The sequence below is a fragment of the Siniperca chuatsi genome, linkage group LG20 (assembly GCF_020085105.1).
Source record: "Siniperca chuatsi isolate FFG_IHB_CAS linkage group LG20, ASM2008510v1, whole genome shotgun sequence".
Classification (NCBI taxonomy): domain Eukaryota; kingdom Metazoa; phylum Chordata; class Actinopteri; order Centrarchiformes; family Sinipercidae; genus Siniperca; species Siniperca chuatsi.
The window spans coordinates 8,982,206-9,007,103 of NC_058061.1; the positions used below are offsets into that span (position 1 = coordinate 8,982,206).

At 41.2% G+C, this 24,898-nt stretch overlaps 1 protein-coding gene across 4 annotated transcripts in view; it reads left to right on the forward strand.

Annotated features, from left to right (window-relative positions):
- Positions 1-24,898, forward strand: part of ctbp2l (C-terminal binding protein 2, like) — a 98,790-nt gene that overhangs the window by 6,054 nt on the left and 67,838 nt on the right. Inside the window, exon 2 of one of the 4 annotated variants that reach the window (XM_044179033.1) lies at positions 2,146-2,195. The exons of the other annotated variants lie outside the window; for them this stretch is intronic. The gene's annotated coding sequence lies outside the window, so the exon portion shown is untranslated. The remainder of the gene's footprint in view (positions 1-2,145; positions 2,196-24,898) is intronic. 4 annotated transcript variants of the gene reach the window in all.

A 24,898-nucleotide genomic window follows, 5' to 3' on the forward strand; every position in this document is an offset into this window, starting at 1 on the left:
CGTGATATACACTGAATTCATCAACAACTGGCAAATCCTATATGATTTTATTTAATAGGTTATCCATTAAACCCCAAAAGTTATAGGTGTTCTATAACATGAACAAAAAACAAGAATTGTAAGGATGTAATGTGAAATATTAGCTTTTATATAATATCGATCGTGATGATGTTCCATGGATTGGTAACATTTGAGGATAGAATTTCTCAGAATGTTTCAGAACATCATTTGGGACATGGCGATACAGTTCAGTCACACTGCTTACAGTAAATTCCAGCAGCACATTTTCTCAGTCTGACCTGCAGCTTATGAGGCTGAAACAAACCCACTATAGAATGAAGTAAAGATGCAAATTAAAAATAAGTTTTGCTATATTATGGCCTCATCCCAGGTGAGGTAACAGGGCATAAAGGACAGCCCAACCACACAGTGACATGTGAGTGAAATTTTCTTGTCCAGACTGGCTTTATTTCTTAAAATTACTATAATTTCTTGTGACTTTAATCGTAGCTAATCCTGTCCAAGTAATTTTTTCCTTTTGTCCCCAATTTGGAATGGCCAATTCCCCCATACTGCCGCTGTTGTCACTGCTAACTCCACTGACGGCCTGGGGAGGGTGTAGACAGCCATGTGCCTTTTAGAGCCATGTGACAGCCACGTTTTTTCACCTGACAGTGAGAGAGGGTGTGCTGAGGTTCATGCAGTCCTGAACCCCCACCCTCCAGATCCCACCCACCCCTGTGCAGGCAACCCAACCAACCAGTTGGAGCAAGGACATGAATCCTCATTGGTTTCCTACCTGCAGAAATTGCCAAAATATATTTATTAGAATGAAAGACTGTTATTGGGAGCTGTAGCTTGTTCTCTTTTGTGGTAGGTGGGAGTTTTGCCTCTTTGCATCCTGTGTGTTTTAATCTAAAGAAAACATACCATCTGGTACTGATCCCAGTGTGTTCCATCAAGCTCAGCCACACATTGTTATAATCCTAGACAGCATCAGGAGGACTGTGCTCTGTGACAGTAGGCTTGTAGTTGTGGGTAGAATTAACTGAGAGCAGTCATGATTAATTTGGTACAAAAAAAAATTCAAATCACTTTCAATTTTCAATGTTGTGTACTTCAGAGATGTCTGTCTCACACTGTCGATTCACAATTGGCTCCAATATTGACAGAAATAATTAGCATCTGCAAGTGGAAGGGAATAAATTTAACATAACCTGACCACGAGCTCACACCAGCAGCGACAACAAGAGACAAACTGACCAATAGTCATTTATTTCAAACAGAGTGCTGAGAAACGAGGAGCGACAAGGTGGTCATGTGGTGGTGGACAGAGTGGCAAGTTCACACCTTGAGGCAACATTAGAAAATACAAAATGGACTGTCTGAGATGGAGAAAATGTACTGAACACTAACAAGTATATGGTGTTGTGTCACACTGCTAAAATCAGTCTTTTTCAGAAAAGCTTTTCCCTTAAACCTACCTTTTTTGTCTGACAAAGCATCCAAGTCTTAGTCCTTGAAAGTTATCAGTTTTCCTCAACAGTGTACTAGGTTTGCCACTGTGAGCTGTATCATCACTGTTAGAAAAATATGCACATTCGTGAAAATTCACACACTGACAGCTCCAGTGGGCTGTTTATGGTTGGGGTGTTGGTCGAGTAAATGTAAGCCAACGTATGCGTGGTTGGAAATTGGTTTTCCACTTTTTGCTTTATATGTTGTTGTGTCAGAGGAGTGAATATGTGTAGGAACTGAATTTACTTCCTCTTGTTTTTTCTATTTGCATACCCCGTCTGTGTCACGGTTGCTGCTTTAGTTTTCCAGTGAAATCTCATCTTGTTCCCCTGTGAAAGCAGCAAGGAGAAAAATGCTGTTCCAGGTGTCCGTTGCAACATGTCTTAGTATTTTACAAACCTCTCCCAGGACATTCATTGTGTCCTCTGCTGGGGTTGACCATCCCACCTTTTACATGCACATACACACACACAGCACAAAAACAATACATGTCTTTCCTTTGGCTGTAGTGCATTAATTGCTCTGTGCATGAAGTTCCTCTTCTTTCTGGTTTCCAGCAAAAGCTATATGTCATTGAGCTCTGATCATCTTTCCTTGCAGTGAGTGATCTCTTATTTTTGGTTTCAGATTGCCTCCTCTCCCAGTGCAGCTGCAGTCTGATGCAGAGCTGAAGTCAGGTTTGATCCACCTCTCACTGACTTCCCAATTGTTAAGGTGTATTCAGACCAACAACTGAGCTATGGCAAAAAAATGCAAGTTTCCTTATTCATTTCAGTGATGCCACTGCGTTGGTACTGCATCATCAACACGATTATGAAATGGGAATGACAAGCAAAATGTTTCTATGTTGCAATATACCATTTCTAAAGGTTAGACGAGTTTTGAAGCCATTTTCTGTTGGGTAGTCTGCCACAACCATTGTTCCTAGCTTCTTTTGTGGCAGTGCATTGCAACAACATCCTACAACATACTGCTTTATCTAAGCAAGCTCTCTTACCAGGGACCTAGCAGCATTCAGTTTGTGGTTTACTTGCCCAGAATTTAGATGTAAGAGAAAATTGTTGCAGCTGTGAACATGTTCCAGAGTTGTACAATTCTGCCTCAAAGGTGTGAAAACGCCCCAAGTGGGGTCTTGGCATTTGAAAGGCCTTCAAACTGGACTTCTTGGTTTGTATTTTATCCTCTACTTGTACCCTATAGCAACACAAACGCAGCCCTGTAGTGCTATTGTCTGCCTGAAAGTGCAGTTAGTCTGGAGAATTAAAGGACCAGGTCTGCTCTCTTACACTTTCTAGTCTCTCGTCCTCAATTGCTTTTTCGCCTCCACTTCTGCACATATCCATCTCCATTCCCCCTCCACCCTAGTGAAGGTCTCATTGCTTATGTAATTTCTATAAACATTTGTGCAGCATTAGGGGAAGTCAGGCATGCCAAAACTGTGCAAAACGTCCCTCTGTGCACCCCATAGAGGTGGGACAGATGGCAACCCTCGTTCCCAGTCTTGTAAACTGCCTGTGACAGGAGAGATGGTACATACACAGCTGAACTAGGGCAACGCTAACTAAGGCTTTACAGACAGTGGTGGACACAGTTGCATGCACACTCATCAGTGAGATGCTTATTATCAAAGCCATAAAGCATCTCAGTTTGGGTCTGACCACATTGTTTTTGGCTGTTAATTACAGCATAGTGTTTATTGATTGCAGATTCATGGAAAAGTTGATAATCACTGTAAATGCACCATCGCGTTGCTCCAACTGTGTAGCTCACCTATAACAAAGGCTATCAGATTCCCACATTAGGTCATCCATCACGATGTTAAAGAAGGTGACCTGGAGTGGCTTTCTAATTCAGTCGTTAATCACCGCCAGAGCAGAGTGTCGGGCACTTTCACTTTGTTCCCCCTTAACAACTCTCTGGGCAGAGTCCATTACTGAGTAAACAGACAGTGAAACACAGAAGAAATGAATGAAGATGCCCGGCGCAGAACCCCCAGAGGTGAGATCAAATGGCAAGCCCGGTGATGATGAGGGATGTTTATGGCTGGCACTCTATTAAGAGGAGGCTCTTCCCTGCTGGCGCATAATGAACATCTACCTTGTGAAATGGTTGTTCTGAAGCTTTTTCCTTACACTGAATTACAGGTCATTCTCATCAAAATGTGCCCTAATTGCGCTCAGCAGTCGGGGGAAGGGCGACTGATAGAGAGAATGACTTTTAGGGTAACTTGGCAAGGTGACTGGCTTATGGCAACATTAGCCATGTTGATTTGAATAAATCTCCAACGCCATATTCCCCCCTTTGTATGTTAATGAAAGCCAGTTATGTCCTTCGAGGATGATATTTCAGGCCTGAACTCTTATTCTTTTTTCTGTGTACACGGTAACGCCTCCTCCAGATGTCCCCCACTGCGGGAGGCTGTGAGGCACATGCAAAAGGCTTACTGCCAACCACACACACACACACACACACACACACACACACACACACACTCAGATCATCTCTGGGGGGGTCACTTCAGCTGACCTGTTACGAAATAAGCCAAGAGCAATGATAGCAGCAATAAGATTGCAGAGCAGTTGTATGTTGTTTCTATCAAGAAGAGAGTTAAATATTGCTGACAAAAAGGGCAGTGTGTGTGTTGGGGGAGAAAGGAAAAACATCTCAGAAAGGAGAATGTTTTCGGAAACCACAGACAATGTACCATCTGCACACGGCGGGGTGTATGAGCGACACTGGACTACTGCTGTGAGGAACTATTGCATTGTTATTAAATGGCTGTTGCTTCACTGGCAGCCATATTACAGCCTCAGATCCTGTGCCTGATGCAAGGCAACAAGGAAGAAGAGGGGGAAAATTAACAAAAAAAAGCCCCAAACCAGTCTAGCCTTCTGGACATGGTGACACGATGTGCAGCTGCAATGGCACAGATTAGAAGATGGCAGTACAAACTTCTTCAAAATCAAAAGGCAGAAAAGAGGCTTTTTTTCACTCTCTTTCTCCTCTGACCTCTCTAACTCCCTCTCCCCGCCCACCACCTCTATTGGCTCAGGATCTTATAGCTACAAGGTGCAGCGAGAGGACAGCTTTTTTGTACTCAGGAGCTGTGTCTTAAGAAATGCAAATTTAGCAGCTCAATCCATACCAGGTCTTGTTGTGGGGGTCAGATTTTCATTTTACATTAAACTTTTCTGTATGCTTGCCACGTTAACTGAAGACACGCTGTATCCCTCAAGCAGTTCATCTGCAAAATTAATTTAATTTTGCACTTGCTATAAAGTCGTGTCTATCTTTTCATGGCCGAGGAGTCTGGATCCACTCCTGCTACAGCAGTGTGTTGTCTTATTGATGCTCGGTGCCCTTTGTGCACACTGAACTAGTGGCAGACTGAAGAGTAAGAGTTGATTAGCTTCTCTTGCTCTCCCTCATCTCATTCCCTCACACTCAGGGCAGTAAAATGACTCTTGAGATTGCGCACTCTGCTAACAGTTTCTTGTTAACTTTCTTTGTGCTAGAGGTTATTAAAATTATGTAGAATTTGAATGCATAGTCACTGAATTGTTGTCTCTGACTTATCCCAAGCTTTCTATGCAGCGTCTGCCTGTATTGAAGGAAGAAATATGTATGAAGAATTAATTTCTTTCCTCCAAACTCAAACTGCAAGCTTTATGACAATTGTCCAGCATTCCCATTCCCAACGGGGCCTTAATGTTAAAAAGAAAAATCTTATTTTTACTTATTTATTATATTTATGTGGTTTTTCATCCATTTTTCTGGCTTAACCAGTTTTTGCCACTTAACTATAAACAGAATTAAGACCTCCATTTATTTAGGTTTAGACTCAAATTTCAGATACAATACCTATCCTTTTTGAGTCTACTGATTGCAGTTATTCTAGCAATTGTTAAGGTAATGTGTAGAAATCAATAGTATAATGCTGGGATTGATTTTTCTTCAGGAAGCTGTCATGGCAAGTGGCATACAGTACATGTTTATACACTGTTGAACAGCTTGTCTCCAGACCAGTCTCGGGTTTAGGAGCCAAATGTAGCTAGTCACTGTGCAGAACTGGTTTGGTTGATTATTTGGTAGAGGAGATAAGAGATGATTTTATGCCATTATAGCAATCACTGTCTTTACCTGCCCTGAGAAAATTGGACTAAATTCAGTATTTTACTAACTGAAAGTAAATGATTGGGTAGAAGAATAAACACATGTATGAATATTGAGCAATACTTGTTTAAAAAAAAAAAAAAAGTCCTCTCCCTTCTTCGGCAACTGTGCGAGGAGTGAATGGTGATTGCTCATAAATGTGCATGGGTGCTCCAACTCCTCTGTTTTCCTGACAGAAGTTTCCAAGGGCCTGATTTTTGGAGGCCGTCATCCCGCTTGACGGAACCTGACATTTGGAAAGGTCTATGAGGAGGATTTGTTTGTGACAGCTTCAAATTACAGTGGCACAGAGGGAACGAGAGAAAGGGGAGGGATTGAGGAAGAAAATGGCTCTTGCTTATTTAAATGTCACTTCCACGAGGTGAATGTGTAAGCTGTTCTTTTTTTTTATCAAGCATTACATGGGCATTTCTCACAATGGAAAAACATTTGTTGCCATGTTTTATTCTGTGTGTGTCTCTCTCTGTCTTTCTGTTTGGCTCAGGCTGCGTTATTGGCAGCGGGCTTTAAGCCCTGTGAAGCTTTGCCAACATCTTGACAGTAACCACAGACCATTTAGTTGTTTGTTTTTGTGTAGGTAGTGACTGAAGGACCAATAACTCGGGTCCTGTTTGGATTTGAGGTTTATGCTAGACTATATATGCAGCAGTATAAAATACATATTCATTTTCAGGCTCTCTAACTCTCTATCCAAGTGCAGGAACAAGACGAAAGTAAGAAAGAAATCGCTTTAAGTACAACCTGGGGGAGGAAAGCAGACAAGGAAAATAACTGATAAGTGTGCTGCAACTTCTGTATATGTGGAGTGATTTCTCTTATGTAACAACAGGTTTTTTCAACAAAGGCTTATTTCTTGTCATCACTCAACACACTTATGAGTGCAGAGGGAGCTCTGCCTGTCACTGACCTTTTTAACAAGGATGAGAAGACCAAAATACACTGAGTGTCCCTCGGTCATGATAGTTAAATGTCACTCAAACTAAAGGACTGCAGCCAGACTCTCATATTGAGCTTCCTACAATAGTAAGGAGGAGGAGGTGCTCAGCCTGAGCCCTCTATCTCTTTTTCTTGACAAATAGCTGATGACACTGTTGGATTAAGTCCTCACAAGTCATGCCAGCTGCTGGAATCAGATGACAAGTACCTTCATGTCTACGTGTCTTAATCTGTTTCAGACGCTTCCAGCTTCATATATAATTGGAATATTTATCACACTGCAAATGTCCATAAATTATGTGACTTAAGTGACGCCTGAGCTTGACAACTGGTTTCCTGAAAGGCATTTGCCCTTTTGCCTACTTTTTCATTTTGCCCTACTGCCATGACACATTTTATTGAAGAGCTGTCTGCGAGTGTACCACAAGGACTCGGGGATATAAATCGCCAAGCTGCTTCTAAACTTCTGTCTGCACAAGTTTCCACAGTGCCAAATACAGACTTCTGCTACTGCAAACAGAGCATCTATTTTAACAGAGGCATTTCCCCATAATTAAACTAATGCATAGGAGGGTATGCTGGGGTGGCTCCCCTGATTAATGGAGCAATTACATAATCCATTACACTGAATTATGAATGTGCTAATGATGAGCTCATGTCGGGTAATGATTCCTGGAGTTTGCTTGTGTAAAATATGAAAAGAAAAGCCCAGAGGTCTGTCTGTGTTTGCAGATGTTCCTCTAATCACTAGGAGGTAAGGCTAAGGAGGAAAAAGAAATGTGTGACGTCCTACAGAGAGTGGCAGTTCCACCATCATGGGTCATTGCTTCCTGTTGTAGAAAGAATGCCTCCTACTGTTCCTGCTAAGACTGGACGTTGTAGATTTGAGGATATCCTGCTATCAAATACTAAAGGCCATACAAATCTGAATTAATGTTTTTATATAATTTTTTGATGGGAACATAAATTACGCAATTAAGAAGGCAAAAAGACAACATAAAGGATGACAGTTGGCGACTGAGCTCTGTCATAATCTTCTTGGCTAAAATTATCACTGGCTGTAAAGCAATAATTTCTTGTTTACATTTTTGTCTATTTGCTGGGATGTTCCTGGACTTGTTGTGCAGCAGATGTCTTGAAATATCTCATATCTCTTTTGAACATTCTTAGATATCTCAGAATACCAGTCATTTGTTTTGGAGTAAACATCAGCTTAACACTACGGTTACATCTAATAATTATTTTAATTAATGATTGATCTATTGATTATTTTTTTCAAACGTTCGATTAATCATTCAGTTTATATAATGTAGAAAAAGTGTGAAAAATCAGAAGTCTTGACGGCCCACGTTAACATCTTCATATTGCTTGTTTTATACGGCCAACCACCTACGGCAAGGGTGCAATTTATTGCTTATGAATTCAACTTTTTATTTGTAAGAAGAAGAAGATGTTATTTCTCCTTTCTAAGTTACATAGTTTCGCTTTAAAGAGGAGTGTACCCATATCACAATTTCTTATTGGAGCAAAATCGATTACAAATTTTACTGCATATTTCCCACCTTATCTTGTTAAATAGAAAATTAATAGAAGGATAGCAAATGCAAAAGTGGGGAAAAGCAGATTTTCTCACCTGTGTGGATAAAAATGTAGATAACCTTAACTCATACTCTTATAAACAGAAGCAGATGAGTTACACAATGATTTATATGTTTTTAGTAACTTATACCATCTACAGAGTGTGTGAAAAGAAGATACCAATAGTAGCTATAGCACGGTATGTTGTACATGTCAGTGTATATTTTCCCACATAATTTTAAATAATCTCGCAAGTACATCTTAATGATGCACTCATGCAGCACGTCTAATGTTGAAACATCGGCCTATCTTGTGGTTAGTTTGGTTTTACTCAGGTTACGTACTCACAGTTTAAGCAGCCTAACGCTAACAAAATGTTCTCTGTGCAGGTGGATTTCTGTTGATATAAGAGGGGAAAAAAACACCTGGCTCTTTTAAAGTTATTAGTTTTTGAAAGTCACAAGACACCTGAACTGCAAGCTGTGCTTTTGTTCATTAAATATTAAATGAAATGCATTGGTCTAACATGTTTTTCTGTCAGTTGTGATTTTTAGCACTCTGGGATGCTGCCAATTATCTCACAATTTGTGATCTATTGTTGTAACAGCCTACTTTTTAGTAAAATAAAATCTTCCTTTGCATATTTGACAAGTCTTCAACTCTGCTGTCATCTACAATGTTATTGTATTTACTCATGTCTTTAAAATTCTGCATAGGAGAAAGAGTCAGCGTGCCATTCATGTCAGATTTTGCATAACGGCTATTGCTTGTGGCTGAGAAATGCTAAAACCTGAATATTTTACAGAGTTTAAACCCTTCTCTTGAGTTCTCAGGGGCTTCATTGCTGGTAGTTCCCTCAGGCTTTCTTTTTACATACACTGCGGATTTCTTTTGGTCAAAATCAGACCTGAGTAGTTGATTAGTTGAGTTAAGACAGGTCATCGCGCGCTTCGGGCCCTGACACACAAAGCCAACCTCAGAGAAGTAGCGCCTAAAGAGACCAACGAATGTTTGGCCTAATGTTGCCTCATGTCTTCAGTTAAAAGTTGCACTTGAGCACTTTGCAAAGACTACAGCTGACAGCCAGTTTACTGCATACGTGCATGGAAATTCTATGTGAGAGGAAATTGCTAATCTGGATTCTCTGTTCGTAATGTAAAAAACATCACAAGAAGACAAAACAAACATGGATGTTATTAACTGTCTTATCATATGCTCGTAATAAGAATGTAGAATATTTCTCTTGACAAGACTTAAAAGTCTACAGCCATGCTAGCGGCTCTGTGAGGCATAGCGGTGCTTTGAGCTAAATGCTAACATCAGCATGCTAACATGCTCACAATGACAGTTAACATGCTGATGTTTAGCAGGTAATATTTACCAGGTTCGCCATCTTAGTTTAGCCTGTTAGTATGCTAACTTTTGCTAAGTAGCACTAAACATAAAGTACAACGGCGAAGTACAACTGCTGCTAGCATGGCTAAAAATTTGCAACTGGCACTGACTGTAAAGTTTTGCTTGGTCTGCTCTGCTTTGCATTAGCATAGTCAGCCCATGGTAAAAGTTAAGATATCTTGGGTTTTATAGCCTTTCTGCCATTTATATGCATGTACAAACAATGACGTGGAAGATTAAAGAGGGACCACTAGTGTTGTCTTATATCCTCTCTTCTTGTTTTGTAGTGCAGTTGGAGTTATATACTTTTTCATTCTTTATGGACTGAGACAGATGGCTGTTGCTGAGGTCATTTAACACCTCAGACTTTATGACCACCTGTCTTGAAGTGCACATCAATCTTGTTTGATGAAGAAATGCTGCTAAAAACATGAATCTACTGTATATTCTTGTATGAATTCATGAATGTTTATATGCCATCTCTGGAGAACAGCAGTTAATTGCAAAAACAAGTTTTAATTGGGCTCGTGTTTACAAAATGTTGCCTTCATGCCCTAGTTACACATACAAGAATAAATGGGTTCCTCAGGAGATTTATTTTCCTCTAAGTGTATTTTATTTATATATATATATATATATATATATATATATATAGAGAGATATATATATATATATATATATATATATATATATATATATATATATATATATATATATATATAGAGAGAGAGATATATATATATATATATATATATATATATAGAGAGAGAGAGATATATATATATATATATATATATATATATATAGAGAGAGATATATATATATATATAGAGAGATATATATATATATATATATATATATATATATATATATATATATATATATATATATATATATATATATATATATATATATATATATATATATATATATATATATATATATGGCTGCACAGGAGCAGGCCCTGAGCACCAGAGCAATAGAGGCCCAGATCTACCACACAAGACAAGACCCAAGGTGTAGGCTGTGCAAAGAGGCCCCTGAGACAATCCAGCACATAACTGCAGGGTGTAAGATGCTGGCAGGAAAAGCATACATGGAGCGCCATAACCAAGTAGCTGGCATAGTGTACAGGAACATCTGCACTGAGTATGGACTGGAAACCCCGAGGTCAAAGTGGGAAACACCTCCAAAGGTGGTAGAGAATGACCGAGCCAAGATCCTGTGGGACTTCCAGATCCAGACTGACAGAATGGTAATGGCGAACCAGCCTGACATCGTGGTGGTTGACAAACAGCAGAGGAAAGCCGTAGTGGTTGACGTGGCGATTCCAAGCGATGGCAACATCAGGAAAAAGGAACATGAGAAACTTGAGAAGTACCAAGGGCTCAGAGAAGAGCTGGAGAAGGCCTGGAAGGTGAAGGCAACAGTAGTGCCCGCGGTCATCAGAGCACTCGGGGCAGTGACCCCCAAACTGGAGGAGTGGCTACAGCAGATCCCTGGAAGAACACCAGACATCTCGGTCCAGAAGAGTGCAGTACTGGGAACAGCAAAGATACTGCGCAGAACCCTCAAGCTCCCAGGCCTCTGGTAGAGGACCCGAGCTCGAAGGATGAGACCACCCGCGGAAGGGTGAAGGACAAAAGTTATATATATAGAGAGAGAGAGAGAGAGAGAGAGAGAGAGAGAGAGAGAGAGAGAGAGAGAGAGAGAGAGAGAGAGAGAGAGAGAGAGAGAGAGAGAGAGAGAGAGAGAGAGAGAGAGAGAGAGAGAGAGAGAGAGAGAGAGAGAGAGAGAGAGAGAGAGAGAGAGAGAGAGAGAGAGAGAGATGTGTGTATGTTATATACATGTATTACAGAATATCTTCTTGTCTTCATTGTGCAACAATAATGTCTGTTAGTCCATAATATGCACTGGACCGCTTTAGCCGCAATGATTGACATCCATTATTTTTCAGCCCACAGTGCCTGTTTTAAGCTCGCTGCAGATGTGTCTGCATTAGATTTGGTTCATTTGAAGTTCAGCGTGTGGGTCCATTTTCTTAGGTAAACAAACCAGCCAGATTTCCAGCTTCCAGCTGAGGACACTTATCTGCTTATCTCTGATAGAAAATGGTCTTCTTTCCATAGTGTGAACTCTCTCTGTGCTTTCTCAAGGTAAATTGCAGAAGTGTTTGTCTACTTTGAGAGAGATATTTACTGTGTGGTACCCGGTGAAAGGAAAAATCACCAGCATTTAAAGCTTGTAAATAAATGTTGTCACTACATTTTATGGGTAAAGTGAAAAGCAAAAACCTTATTATAGTTTGTAACTTGAAAAGTGTGTCTCCTCTCCAGGTAGAGCCTGGGAGCACTGTTTATTACCTTGGTCAGAATTACAAAGAGGGGAAACATTATGAAAGTTTTTATGATGAGTTTTCCTAGTTTGTGTACTGTACATGTATTTGTAGGAGTCCATCCAAGCATCTGTTGGCGATTTTGTTTTTTTCTGTTTGTGTGTTCCTGTGTGCAGTCTCAGAGCCACTTTTTTGTATAAGTCACAATGCCATCACATTAATGAGGAGATTCTTGTGTGTCAGATCAGTCTTTATAAATGTGTTTTCCTTGAATTTATTTTTCCCAACGCAGTGCAGGACAAAAGAGGATTAAAAAAAACTGGAAAATCACATTAACCATCAGACCTTCAGTCTCCCTGCCTAAATTTGTAACTTTCAGGCATGCCAACTTACAGTATAAATTCTATGCTAGTTCTGCAACCTTGTTGAAAAGGAAAAGGAGCTTTTCCCCTTTTTTTGCACCCCTGATGCAAAATGTCATATGTCGGTCATGTTATTTATTAAGCATTAGTTATAGTGCATTTCTGTAATGGAGACTTTCCTTTGGAATGCCCAAAAGCCATTACTTTAACAGATACTTGAAGCTAGCTTCTCTGTCTGAAAGAGGCTTATGTGTAGTGAAGGTTCCTCCCTGCTCTCCAGGCTGCCAACAACACAGCATGCTTTGGTCTTTATAGTGGGCCTCTGGGCCCTGGGCCACCAGCTCTGCCCTGTTCTGCTCTGCTGGCTGCATTGGCCCTGTAGTGAAATGTGATCAGTCAGCTCCATTAGGGCCTGGACTGGGTGCCATTGAAGACCTAACGGCCCAGTCTCTGGCTGTACCACCCAGGAGTTGATATCCAGGGATTGGTCAGAGCGAAGAGCTTCTGATGCCTCGTTGTGTGATTACTGGGAATGCGGCCACGCTGCCTTGTTGTCGTGGTATCACAGTCTTGTTTACCAGGTTCTCGCTCAAGCTTACATTGTACATTGAACAAATTTGACATGTTAGATAGCAGTGGATTATATAATTGCCAATACACCACACTGTTATGCCTTTGCACATTTTCTGATTCTGATCTTATGTATTTCACATTTGTGCTCCTCTCTGGACTCTTTCCTGCCTCTTATTTTCAAACTAAGACCCCATGCTCCATTTTGCTTAAAGGAAGTGCATTAACAGCCTAGCCATTAAGTGAGTGATACAAAACAGTTCTCTTGACCAATGGAAGAGCAGGAGGTGGGCACTCTAACATATACAAACCAATGCACCTGATTGCTCATGAGCTTTAGAGGGTCGTATGTGAAGATGGAAATGAAAGCAGATTATTTAAGCATATTTTGAAGAAAATGTAAGTGTGTAGAATATGTCGAGTATACAGATAAACAGAAGAGAGGTGGATTATGCTGCAGGATTTGATACTGCAGGATTTGATACTTTTTCAGTGTGAGACTGGGCCCTGTTGGAGTCCAATGTAACCGCCCAGAGCAAGCTACAAACTTTTTAAAGCCGCCTTTCAAGTCCACAGGGGGTGAGTGTTAAGATACTTGAAACATGTATATTTTTAGTAAAATATCACTTTAAGCCATCATGTGACCCCTCTTGGATCCCGCTGTGGCCAAAATGCAGCAGCTTTGAAGGGTCCTGGACTGTGAAGTAGACTTCAGATGAGGGAGATATAGTTTATCTTACAATACCAGAAATACAATCCAAGTTCTAATGTTGTCTTTAAACAATTATCATGTCTGATATTTAAGGCATTAGTGTTTTTGTGCGTTTGTTCAGTTTATGGACTTGACTTTTTGCCATTTGCTATGTCTGATTTGTAGATGTGTCTGATGTGGACATGACAAGTGATTAATTCCACTCCAATATCCCAATGCATCTGCAATTAATCCTCTCATTCTGCTACATGTACCTATCTTGCAGGTTGTTATTGTTTGTCCTCATCAATTTACCACTGGGAAATTCAGGTACACATGCAAGGCTCTGTTCATGAAAAATGGATAAATGTCAGCATCGTGGTCACCTGTAACGATAAGGACATAATCAAAGGGTACGGTTATTGATGTCCAGGCCAAATCTGGAGAGAGAGAGGGAGAGAGAGAGAGAGAGAGAGAGAGAGAGAGAGAGAGAGAGAGAGAGAGAGAGAGAGAGAGAGAGAGAGAGAGAGAGAGAGAGAGAGAGAGAGAGAGAGAGAGAGAGAGAGAGAGAGAGAGAGAGAGAGAGAGAGAGAGAGAGAGAGAGAGAGAGAGAGAGAGAGAGAGAGAGAGAGAGAGAGAGAGAGAGAGACGACCTGAGGTAGAAATGCACAGATGAAATCTGTTGTCAAAGGTTGTGAACCCTGGTTTAGACACTCTGATGTTATGACCAGTGTGGAGGATACAGCTCCTTCCATTGAAATGTTGATGCTAACAACTGTGCTTGCACCACAGCACAAGTTTTCTAACCTGTCTGCTTTGCATAAAATCAGCTTGGCTGCCTGTCAATATGTTGCTCTGTAATTAACCTGCAGAGGCCCAAAAGGGGTGCCCTTTGAAAGGCTTCATTAACCTGTGCCTAAGAGGTGGCCATTGTCCTCTGACTCCTGTGACCCGCATTAAGCATCCACAATACCTCACATATTTTCTACTAGCTATAATGTCCTGCAGAGAAACAAACCCACCTGCTTTTTGTATTTGCGGAAATCTTTTTCAGCAAACATGAGATGATACTAAATTATACATGGATGTTAATGACATCAGGGCCTTACCTTTTCAATTCCATCTTTTCACTATTTGGGGACATTTTATAGAAAAAATAATTAATCGAAAAAACTAATTGATAGCAGCCCAAATCCCTGCATATCTGCTCAGCTGATGGAGAAACACAGTATAGTAGCTGCACACATTCCGTTTACTTCACCATTTTAAACTTGGAACAAAAGTCAGGCTTTGTCAGGTAAGAACACGTAATTTCATGGCGTCACCTTCATGCCCCACCTCCTCTCATCCCTCAGAAATTAAGACGTCTTTTTCTTGTTTAGTCAGCTTGATGTTTGAGCTGTATTTTTCACAACATCAGCATACAGCATGGGGACCCAGGGACTCAGGCTCTGTGTGTGTGTGTGTGTGTGAGAGAGAAAGAGAGACTGCAAGGCTTGTCTCCAGTCAGTTAGAGTAGCCTGTATGTGTGTCATCTCCTGAGTGCAACACCAGCTTGGCCCACTTCTGCCTGACCGACTAGACTCTCCGGCTCATCTGGGCTCTTCCTTCATGTCTCTTTGTGTTTCATTTGCTCTCTCTCCTACTCTGTCTATCTCTCTCTTCCCTGTGTGGGGTCCAGTTCTCATGTCTCTTCTCGACAGTCAGAACAGAACAACCAAAGCTCGCAAAGATGTAGAACGTCCCAGGTGAATCAGGCAGAAGGTATTGGCTCACAGCCACCACCTACAATGAATCAGACAGGACCACCCAGTGCACATTCACACTCATACATACATATCCACACTAGTGCACGCATGCATCTAGGTGAAAGGGGAACCTTTAACCTACATCATGGTAGCTCTGTTTTCACAGGCTACAGGGGCTCTGAGACCTGTGCTAGACAATACGGTCTCCCCACTCATCTATAACTAAAACACAGTCACAGATTATACATTAAGCTTGACATGTAGGGAGGTTGTCAAACCTTTCAGCCTTTGTCTTTGACTGCATTCTCACTTACTGCCAAGGATCAAGATTGCAACAGTCTTGCAGAGTGCTTCAGAAAATACATGCTGTAAAATGTCAGGTAGCCAAGTGATGCCAGCCTAAATCTCACAGTTTTTGGTGTGAGATTTTAAGAGCCCTGAGCCCAAGTAGATAACACAAATAAATAATAATAAAATACATGTTGTATTGTTACATTTTTTTTGTTATTTTAGATTTGATCCGAACACTTGCTATTTACACATCCACCAGTTACAGAGCAACATTATCATTAATTCGGAGTTGTGTTTGTGTCCACCTGGTGAATGCAAGTCCGATATTCACTCATCTTTTAGCTCCATTTTTGGTCTCTATGTTCACCAGCCAGTTGCTAACTGTGTCTGTTTGTTGTTTGGTGCTGAGCAGGTTTTGTTTTTGCTGGAAACAGCTGTCTCCTGCGGATGGAAAAGACACTTTCAGAGCAGTGAGAGTGAACCAAAGCAGTAAAGTTGCGGGCCCGACCGCTAAACAATGAAATCCATGGGGGTGCCCCAGTAGCTCACCTGGTAGAGCGCATACCATTATTAAGTCCTTACTGCAGTGGCTCGAGTTCGAATTCGGCCCGGGCCCTTTGCTGCATGTCATCCACTCTCTGTCTCCCATGCCTTTCCTGTCTCTCTCTCTACTGTGACTATCCAATAAAGCAGAAATGCAAAAAAAAAAAAAAATTTGATTTTCCAGTTTGACAGTTTGAATGATACAACAATGACAGCTTAGCGAGAGGTGTGTTCATCCGATTAGGTGTAGGAAGGGCTCATGTCAATGTATCAGTGAAGGAGAGTACTTGTCAATCATTTGGTCTACAGCAGAATTGAGTGAAGCTGGTTGCAAGAAAATGCATGTGGAGCCCTGACAGACCATACTGAGAAACAAAATTTGTTGGTTTTGCAAGACTACTTGTCAGGCTCTCACTGCCTAGATTTTGGGAATGATTGGTCAGGCTGGGTATCGAACTTAAGTACATTTTTGAGTACTGACAAAACAATGTCTGTAATACTGACTAATGGTAGTTTGCTTGATCTGACTGTTAGTCACTCAGACCATTTAGTGCATGACTTATTCATTATTATGTCAATTTTATGGTGTATCTGTCTGTCTGTATGTCTACCAGCACCTCTGAATCTTGCTAATTAACAAAAAACAAATTGTAAAAACAAGTTGTTGTTTTACGGGGGAGTAAATGTGTCGCACTTTTTCTTGGCCGGAGCAGTGACTTCCTGGAGTTGCCATGAGGTTGCCTACCTGTTTCTAGTCTTTATGCTAAGCTAAGCTAACCGTCTCCTGGCTGTAGCTTCGTGTTTATCCTACACACATGAGATTTGTGACAACTTTTTCATCTAACTCTCAGCAAGAAAGAGAATAAGCGTATAATTTCCCAAAATGTTGAGCTATTCCTTTAAGACAAGACCAATGCTTTTGAGAAGTTTGGCTTTTTTATTAAATAAAATGAAATATTTAATAGAAAAACATTTTTATACTCAGTAAGGCTGAAACAATTCCTTGAGTAACTTGATATGTAATGTCTAGTTATGTAAATCAATATGGTGGCTACTTATGATGTTCCTAAGTTAGCTAGGTTTTGCTCAAGAAAATATCCACAGAAAATAAAATGCTGCGGTCAATTTGTGAAAGCCTGAGATTTATTCATGTTATTATTATGATAGTCACAGTGCCTGTCAATCGTTTTTGCCTGCTACAAATGCCACAAAGAAGACAGTAAAGGATTTTGCATATTTACTATTGCTTTAATAAAGCAAAAGTGTTTCTTATCCAATTACTCTATTAATTAATGGAAGAATCGGTAGAATACTCGATTACTAAATTGATAGCTGCAGCCCTAATACTCAGCAAAGTTACAAAAAAGTTTAATTTTGCTATCATAGCCAAAACTGGGGTAAAAAATATTGTAAAAACTTAATGCCTGGAGATGGTGTTAGCAGGCAGCTCACACACATCACTGGGTAACTGGGAGACAGTGTCAGAATGATGGAGACTATGGACACATCATCATCCTGTGTGTGTGTGCGTGCATGCTTTGCCTCTGTCCAGGGCCTTCCCTGCACCTGTGGCCAAAAATATTACTCCAGGCTGCCCTGGGCTCATTATGCCATTAGCTGCCTCAGGCCTCAGCCCATTTGCTGGGCAGGGAGTGTGACGGAGCCCTTTCACAGGGTCGACCCTCCTGCTGGAGCCCGGTCAGCTGAGGTGTGTGTGTGTGTGTGTGTGTGTGTGTGTGTGTGTGTGTGTTGAGTGTTCACCTCAAACTCAGAGAATGTATTTGACACTAATCATGATTTAGCACAGGATGGGAGCTGTGTTACGTATTACAATAACTCTGTATATATGATTTGCGCTGGTCCGCATTGTCTGTTGTAATATGTGTCACAGACAATGTACAGATCAAGAAGATGGATTCATTGTTTGCTCTGCTGCTAAACAGAAAAAGCACTAAGTATACCTTTTAAGCATAGCTCACCAAACCTCCTAAATCAAGTCTAATGAGGTATCTGGCTGTCATTTTAAGATACACATACGGTCTCCGAAAGGTGATCTTCAGACTCCACTTCATATCTCAGTGCAGGAGGGGTTTATCCATCAGAAGCAAGTACTCCTGTGTAGCCGAACTATATTCCCCAGGCCTTTCCCACCCATCCATCGCCTGATGAGGACGACCAGCTTATTTTCTCTGCATATTAAACACTGCCTCGAGAGGTGGCAGGCAGGGCCTCAGGAGGATGGGGATAGCAGAGGAAAAAGAAAAAATGGTAAGACAGAAACTGGAGGGGAGAGGAGGGGTGTTTTTTTCCCAAATAAATGATTAACTAAATACATCCCCCATTCCTGTCCATTTTGAAAGAAGGGCCAGCTTTGATCTCCAGGACCCTTTGAAATGATCTGAGGAATGAGAGAGAGGAGGGGCAGGGGGAAGTAAGAGAGACAGGGACAGGAAATGCCACACCTCCCTGCCTGTTGAGAGGAGACATCACAGGTATACATGCAGAGAGAGGAGACAGAGAGAAGCAGAGGGAGAGGTGTGGGGCGGTGAAGGGGGAAGTTTGCACAGTTAAGCTTTTGGATGATAACTGAGGTGCTGGGAGTTGTTGTGCGGCAACGGCTGTGTGGTAAAGTGAGCTGTTTGAAGGCCTCGGCGTGGATATGCCTGGGGATAGATTAGCTTCCCTTTAACCCCAGAAATCAATGGGGTGGCAGATGTATCTTCCCCACCCCAATAGCAAATTGTGGAGGGTGAAGTAGTGCTGGATGTAAATCCCATATCTTACTGGCTCCATGCTTGGTGGCCCCTGTAAAGAACATGTTGCCAGCTGAGGCAAGAAGGCACTCTAACTTTCTCCTCTGCATATTTAAGTATTTCTCCTCCTTGCATCTATTCGGTTTTCTTTACTTTCACAGCTGTGACTAGTCGCAGTGGCATATGATTTTCAGATGTCTGCTGTATTTGCTAGGCTTACTTGGTCTGTTTTGTTAGTTTTAAACCTGTTTAATTCACTTCAGATTCGGAGTGTATCTGGGTGTTTTTAGATGTGACTCATCTCACTGAACTGGTAACTTCAGTGAGGTGACTTCCTCACCTTCTCACAAATGTACTAACTCAATGTTTAAATCAAACTTATAACACTTAAAACATCAAACAATAACACAAATGCATGTTTTTTTGCTGCCTTTCATTGTGTCTATCTATCTATCTATCTATCTATCTATCTATCTATCTATCTGTCTGTCTGTCTGTCTGTCTGTCTGTCTGTCTCTATAACCCTGTATGTGTTGTGCTGCGAAAATGGAAAACAAACTCCTTTGTTAATGCAGAAATTCTTTGTAGTGGTGGTACAGTGAGAAAGACTGATGTATTAGTTTTGGAATTACTATGCTATATACTGTATGTCATTTGTTTGAAATTTGATGTACTCTGTCATCTCACAGTTAAATTCTTTTAGATTAAATCATGAGTTTGACTCACTGATGTGGTATTCATATTTCAGAAGTGGAAATTTTCTGATAGCACTGTGTTTAAAAATTAATGATAACAGTTTTTGAAATGTGGGATCCCATGGACCCCCCCCCCCCAAAAAAAAGAAATATTAATATATTAATTGATCTCATCAATGACTTTCTAACCATCTGTTTTGTCTTCCTGTAAAATGTGCTTAGATGAATATATTCATCTTGAACTTGGGGGGTGTTTACATACATTTATCCAATCAAATGTGATTTGGGGCGATTAACTAAGCTGTCCATCTACAACTGCACTTGACGTTAGCTCATGGGTTGTAGTAGCTAGCAGAGTGATATCATAATAGAACATGTGAACATTTCCAAAGATTATGGTTGCGGTATTATCTATTTCTCCTTCAACTTCCGTCTCCTGATCTAACAACGTGTGTGTGTGTGTGTGTGTGTGTGTGTGTGTGTGTGTGAGAGAGAGAGAGAGAATGAAGTATTGGCACTTGCTGTGATAATATCATGTTATTATGCTGTTATTATTTCAGATTTATCTAATTATAGCTGTGCAAAATAGCCAGCAGCCACATCCAGTAAAACACTGGTGTTAAAAACACTACACTACAATAGCTACCATTTTGAAAAAAGGATTGACTTTTATTACCTCATCTAGAAATATTTATTATTCATTCAACATCTCACCAAAACTCCTGCTCATCAGATGCAGATCAGATGCTTTGCCTCAATGACACTGTGTGTCCTTGTTGTTTTTGTAAGCTGGGAAACTTGGGTACTTTACTAAAATCACCTGATACTTTTAATTTTGCAGCATGTCAGTTATTCTGTTGGAGCATCAGCTTAGCACTTTTGTTCCCATGAGGCCGCTGGATCCTCACTTTCATTAAAGTTGTTTGGAGAGTCTCTCAGCTTCGGTGCCTCATAAAACAAACGGCTATGATGAAAATAACTTAAAACCACACAACCCAACGCTACTCCTCTGTTTTATTAGTGCATGCACACAGAGACAGACGCACACATACACAACAAAATGCTGTTTGTTGAGGTTCTAATGAGTCCCAGTAGCAGCGGTTTGATTTTTCCCTCCTAATTTGACATGCTTCACTTGGGCTGGGTCCCTTTCGCTCCGCAGACCTCAAATCCTCCATGCAGAGGCCTAATGAATCTTCTCCATGTACACAAACAAAGGACAAATAAAACAAGCAGGAAACACTCGCTTCCTTGAGCTTCTAATTGTCCCAAACATGTCAATCAATCACTACAGCTTGTTTGAATCCACTTTTCCAACTGACAAAAGAGTTATTAGTCGCCCATGAGAACATATCAGTCATCAGATTGCCGGTTATTACACTCATGTATTGGGTTACGTCTACAAGTGGCAGAGTTTCCTTTCATTTTGCTCCAGCAGTGTGAGAACATTCGCCGTTGCACTTTCTGCTTAGAAAGGTGACATGAAGAACAATGAGTCGAGCCTCGCCGGTCTCCTAGGGCTCTCCATGTTGAGTTTCAGCAGTAATTGAATCGGGGCTTTTGCTGCCCACAGAAGACTGTGTGAGTGAATTCTCAGATAGTTTATAGGGTAATAAAATCCCTCCACACCAACACCTGCCAGCTGTGCTCAGCTTTGACCAAAACAGTCTATTTAATACCTCCCACTGTGCACCTGCAGACCACCCGTAACGGTCAGTGCACAACTCCATCACACCATCAACACAACCAATAGACGGTATCCTTCTCCTGGATGCTTTTGAAAGTTATGATTGGTGTAATTAAAACTTGACTCAATTAGCCCTGCATTGTTGACCTTGTTTGCAGGTTAGGATGCTGTATCTTAGGCCAAATGCAATAACTGCAGCCATTTTATCTTATCTGATCTCGTCTGCTTGCCTCAGCCGCTGGCAAGCACTCGCTGTTGTAAATACTGAAAAGTGCTTTTCCTGGACTTCCTCTTCTCTTCACAGCAGCTCACTCCTTTTTCAAAACAACTTCTGTCTCTGTTGAAAGGAACAGCTGAGTGGGTGAAGAGTAGGTGGACAAATGGATGCAGCGGCAGTCGAATCTGAGGATTGTATTTGTCACAAAGAGTCTTTCAGTCAGTGTTTACTTGGGCCAGGTGTCAGCTTTGAGCTTTAGTCAGTTGGGATGTGCAAATGTGAACAATGTTGTGATGAATAATGTTAATTACATCGCCGACAAAACTGCACTTTTAAAATGCTATTATTGGGCGAGCATGCATCTTCCCCCTGCTTTTGCTGCCAGCTTTCGGTTTATTATTAAGGAATTGTGCATTAACAGGAGTCAGCAGTTTTCGGTGCTGCAATCTCATTACATTTACAGGGAAGGGATGGAGAGCAACAAAAAAAATTAATTGGAGGCATGCGACAGTTAGGACAGGAGCCTGGGCAAGGGCAGAATAAATCAGAGGTCAGTTTGACAGCTTTATGGCTCTGGAGAGAGAGAGAAGTGGTTAACTTTAATGGGAGGAGATAGAAATGTTGAGTTACTTTATTTTTCCCTCTTCCCCCTTACCACGCACACACACTCATCCCATCCCCTTCCCCCTCATCAGCTGAGGCACACAGCCCCTCACCCCTGAACTATTTTGACTCTGCTTGATATATAGAGTTAATTCAGCCCGCTACGCGCAATAATTCATGCGTTTCATGCATTTAATGTCGTGCAGACAGCGCGGGGTGGAATTGTTAATTTTCTGCCTAGAGATTGCTGCCTCCCTCCCCGCACACACCTCTTCCTATCACCTACTCTACACACTGTCCCCACCCCCTACTCTGCCATCCTCCTCTCCTCCCCCTTGCCCTCCTCCACCTTCTTGTATTTTTTTCCATTACTTTGCAAGTTAATTTGGCTAAAAGAGTGTCCACCCCCAGCAGTATTTCCTGCAGCATCAGATTTCTTCTTCTCTTTAAAAAAACAAAACAAAAAACAAAACCAAAAAACACTTGAGCTTGGTTGTTGCTATAACAGCCAAATCTGTACACGAGTCCTCATCTTTTTTCCCACCCCTAAACTGGACTCTCACCTCCTGGCCTATCAGTTATGTCCTGCTCTCACCCCCATCCCCAAGTTCACTAGGGTCATCCCCACAAGGGGCCGCCCCCTCCAACCTCCCCGCTGACTTAAGCCTTGTGCTTTTATAATTGGGGGGAAACGCTGGCTAGTAAAACAACCAGTGAAGTGGCTTCTGCAGGGTAATGGGGCCCTGCTCTCCATGCACTTGATTTAATCCGGGCAGACCTCTGTGTGTGGTGAGTGGGGGTGGTGTGTGTGTGTTTGTGTACTGGGATTGTTGTATGCTTGTGGGAGCAGATGGATGGGGTCACACCTTGTAAGACATTATGAGTTCTGTTAGCATATTATACCACATAGTGTACACAGAAGTGACTGAACTGTAGGGCTGCAAGTATTCTTTTCATTACTGATTAATCTGTCAATTATTTTCACATTAATTGTTAAGTCTATAAATGTTAAATATGTCCAACACAAGTTTGCAGAGATTAAGGTGCTGTCTTCAACCAACAGTCCAAAACCTACGGGAATTCATTCAACAATGACATACAATAAAGAAAAGCATCAAATTCTCACATTTGAGCAGCTGGAACCAATGATTGTTTGGCATTTTTGCTTGATAAATGACTTAAACAAGTAACCAAATAATTAAGCACTACTGAAATCATTTGATTATAAGAGTATACAAATGAAAACAAACTGTAGTTAGACATTTGGCTCCGACAATTCAATCAAGTCATTTGGAATTACAAGTGTAGTTCAAGCAGAATGGTCTAATTAACCTCAATCTTGTACAATAACCTCTTTTTTTCACATTTGTAACTTTGCAAGCTCTGCTTTTTTCCTGAACAGTGTCAGAGTTGGGTTTCTGCAGTGTTTCAGAGGCCTTGACTCAGACCAGCCAGCCAAAGATAAACCGTGAAAAGCATTTTCCCCCAGGCCTTGAACACAACAAAAGTATAAAGTTGAAGCCGTCACCTTAACTCTTAACATGGAAACTATCTCAAGCAGAAGTTAGCGGAGAGGAAAAAATTACTTCTGTTCGTGGTCTGGCAGAGTTGCAGAGCACGTTGTTTTCATTTATTTATTTCATTTGAGTTGGCAAGGTAGAGGTGAGTTTTCTTTTTTCTTTAAGCAGTGGGAGCAAAAAGGAGGAGGTCACATTTGTTGGTAGTGCTGTGGGAGTGCGCTGATACGAGTACGAGGGCTTTGTGTGAGGAGACATTTTGTGGCAGGCAGGAGAGAAACCTAGCGCTGTGACAGGGGCTTTTCTCTTCTTTAAAAGGCGTGGCGACCCCTATGACCCTCTGAGTTGAAATGGAGGCCACTGCCGATTCTCAAGCCCTGATTGAGGAAAAAAAAGTCTCTGACAGCAACTCTTTCATGAATGAAAAAAAAGGACGATTTCAGATTTTTAGAAGCTGTAAAAATTTTGTTTGTGCGTGTGTGGCGCTTGTGTCAGTCGCCACTGTCCAGACAGCACAACTGACTTAAACCCTGAGGCGGTCAGTGTGTCTTCAGTGTGGATACAATCCCATGATTCATCCTTTTTCATGGCATTTCCTCCCCCGTTGTGTAGTGCTATGTACTGTCAGGGCCTGGGAGGAGATCTCATTAAGCTGTTTCTGCAGTCATATACACACACACACACACACACTTCTTTATGTGCCCTATTCACACATGACCGTGGACTTTAATGCATTTAAATGGCCTATCTAGGGGAGCACTGATATTACACAACACTTACAGCTGTTCGAAGATAAAGCTGATGACATTATATTCATATTAATGGCTTTTATTAGCCTCCTTTGATGTTCAGATTGTTGATAAAATGGTGCTTTGATTGGTCTTTGAGAGAAGACACTAAACTGTAACAGAGGGCAGTTTGTAGAGCAAAGATTGCAAAGCTTCCATTCAGTACGTTAGTGCTGAAACGATTAGTTGATTAACCTATTGATAACCAATTAATTATTCGTCACTCATCAAGCCAAAATGCTTGATGGGTGCTTCTCAAAAGTAGGGATTTAGGGCTTTTCTTTGTTTTGTTTTGTTGTAAATTGAATATGTTTGGGTTTTGGTCTGTTGGTCGGACAAAACAAGTCATTGTCAACTTCACCTTGGGCTCTGGGAACTTGTGATGGGCATTTTTGACTTTTTCTGAAAGTCTGAAAAAACTGATAAATTAACCGTTAATGGAAATCACCATTATTTCCAGCCCTAGTGAATGTCAGTCATGTGGGAGAAGTCAGATGG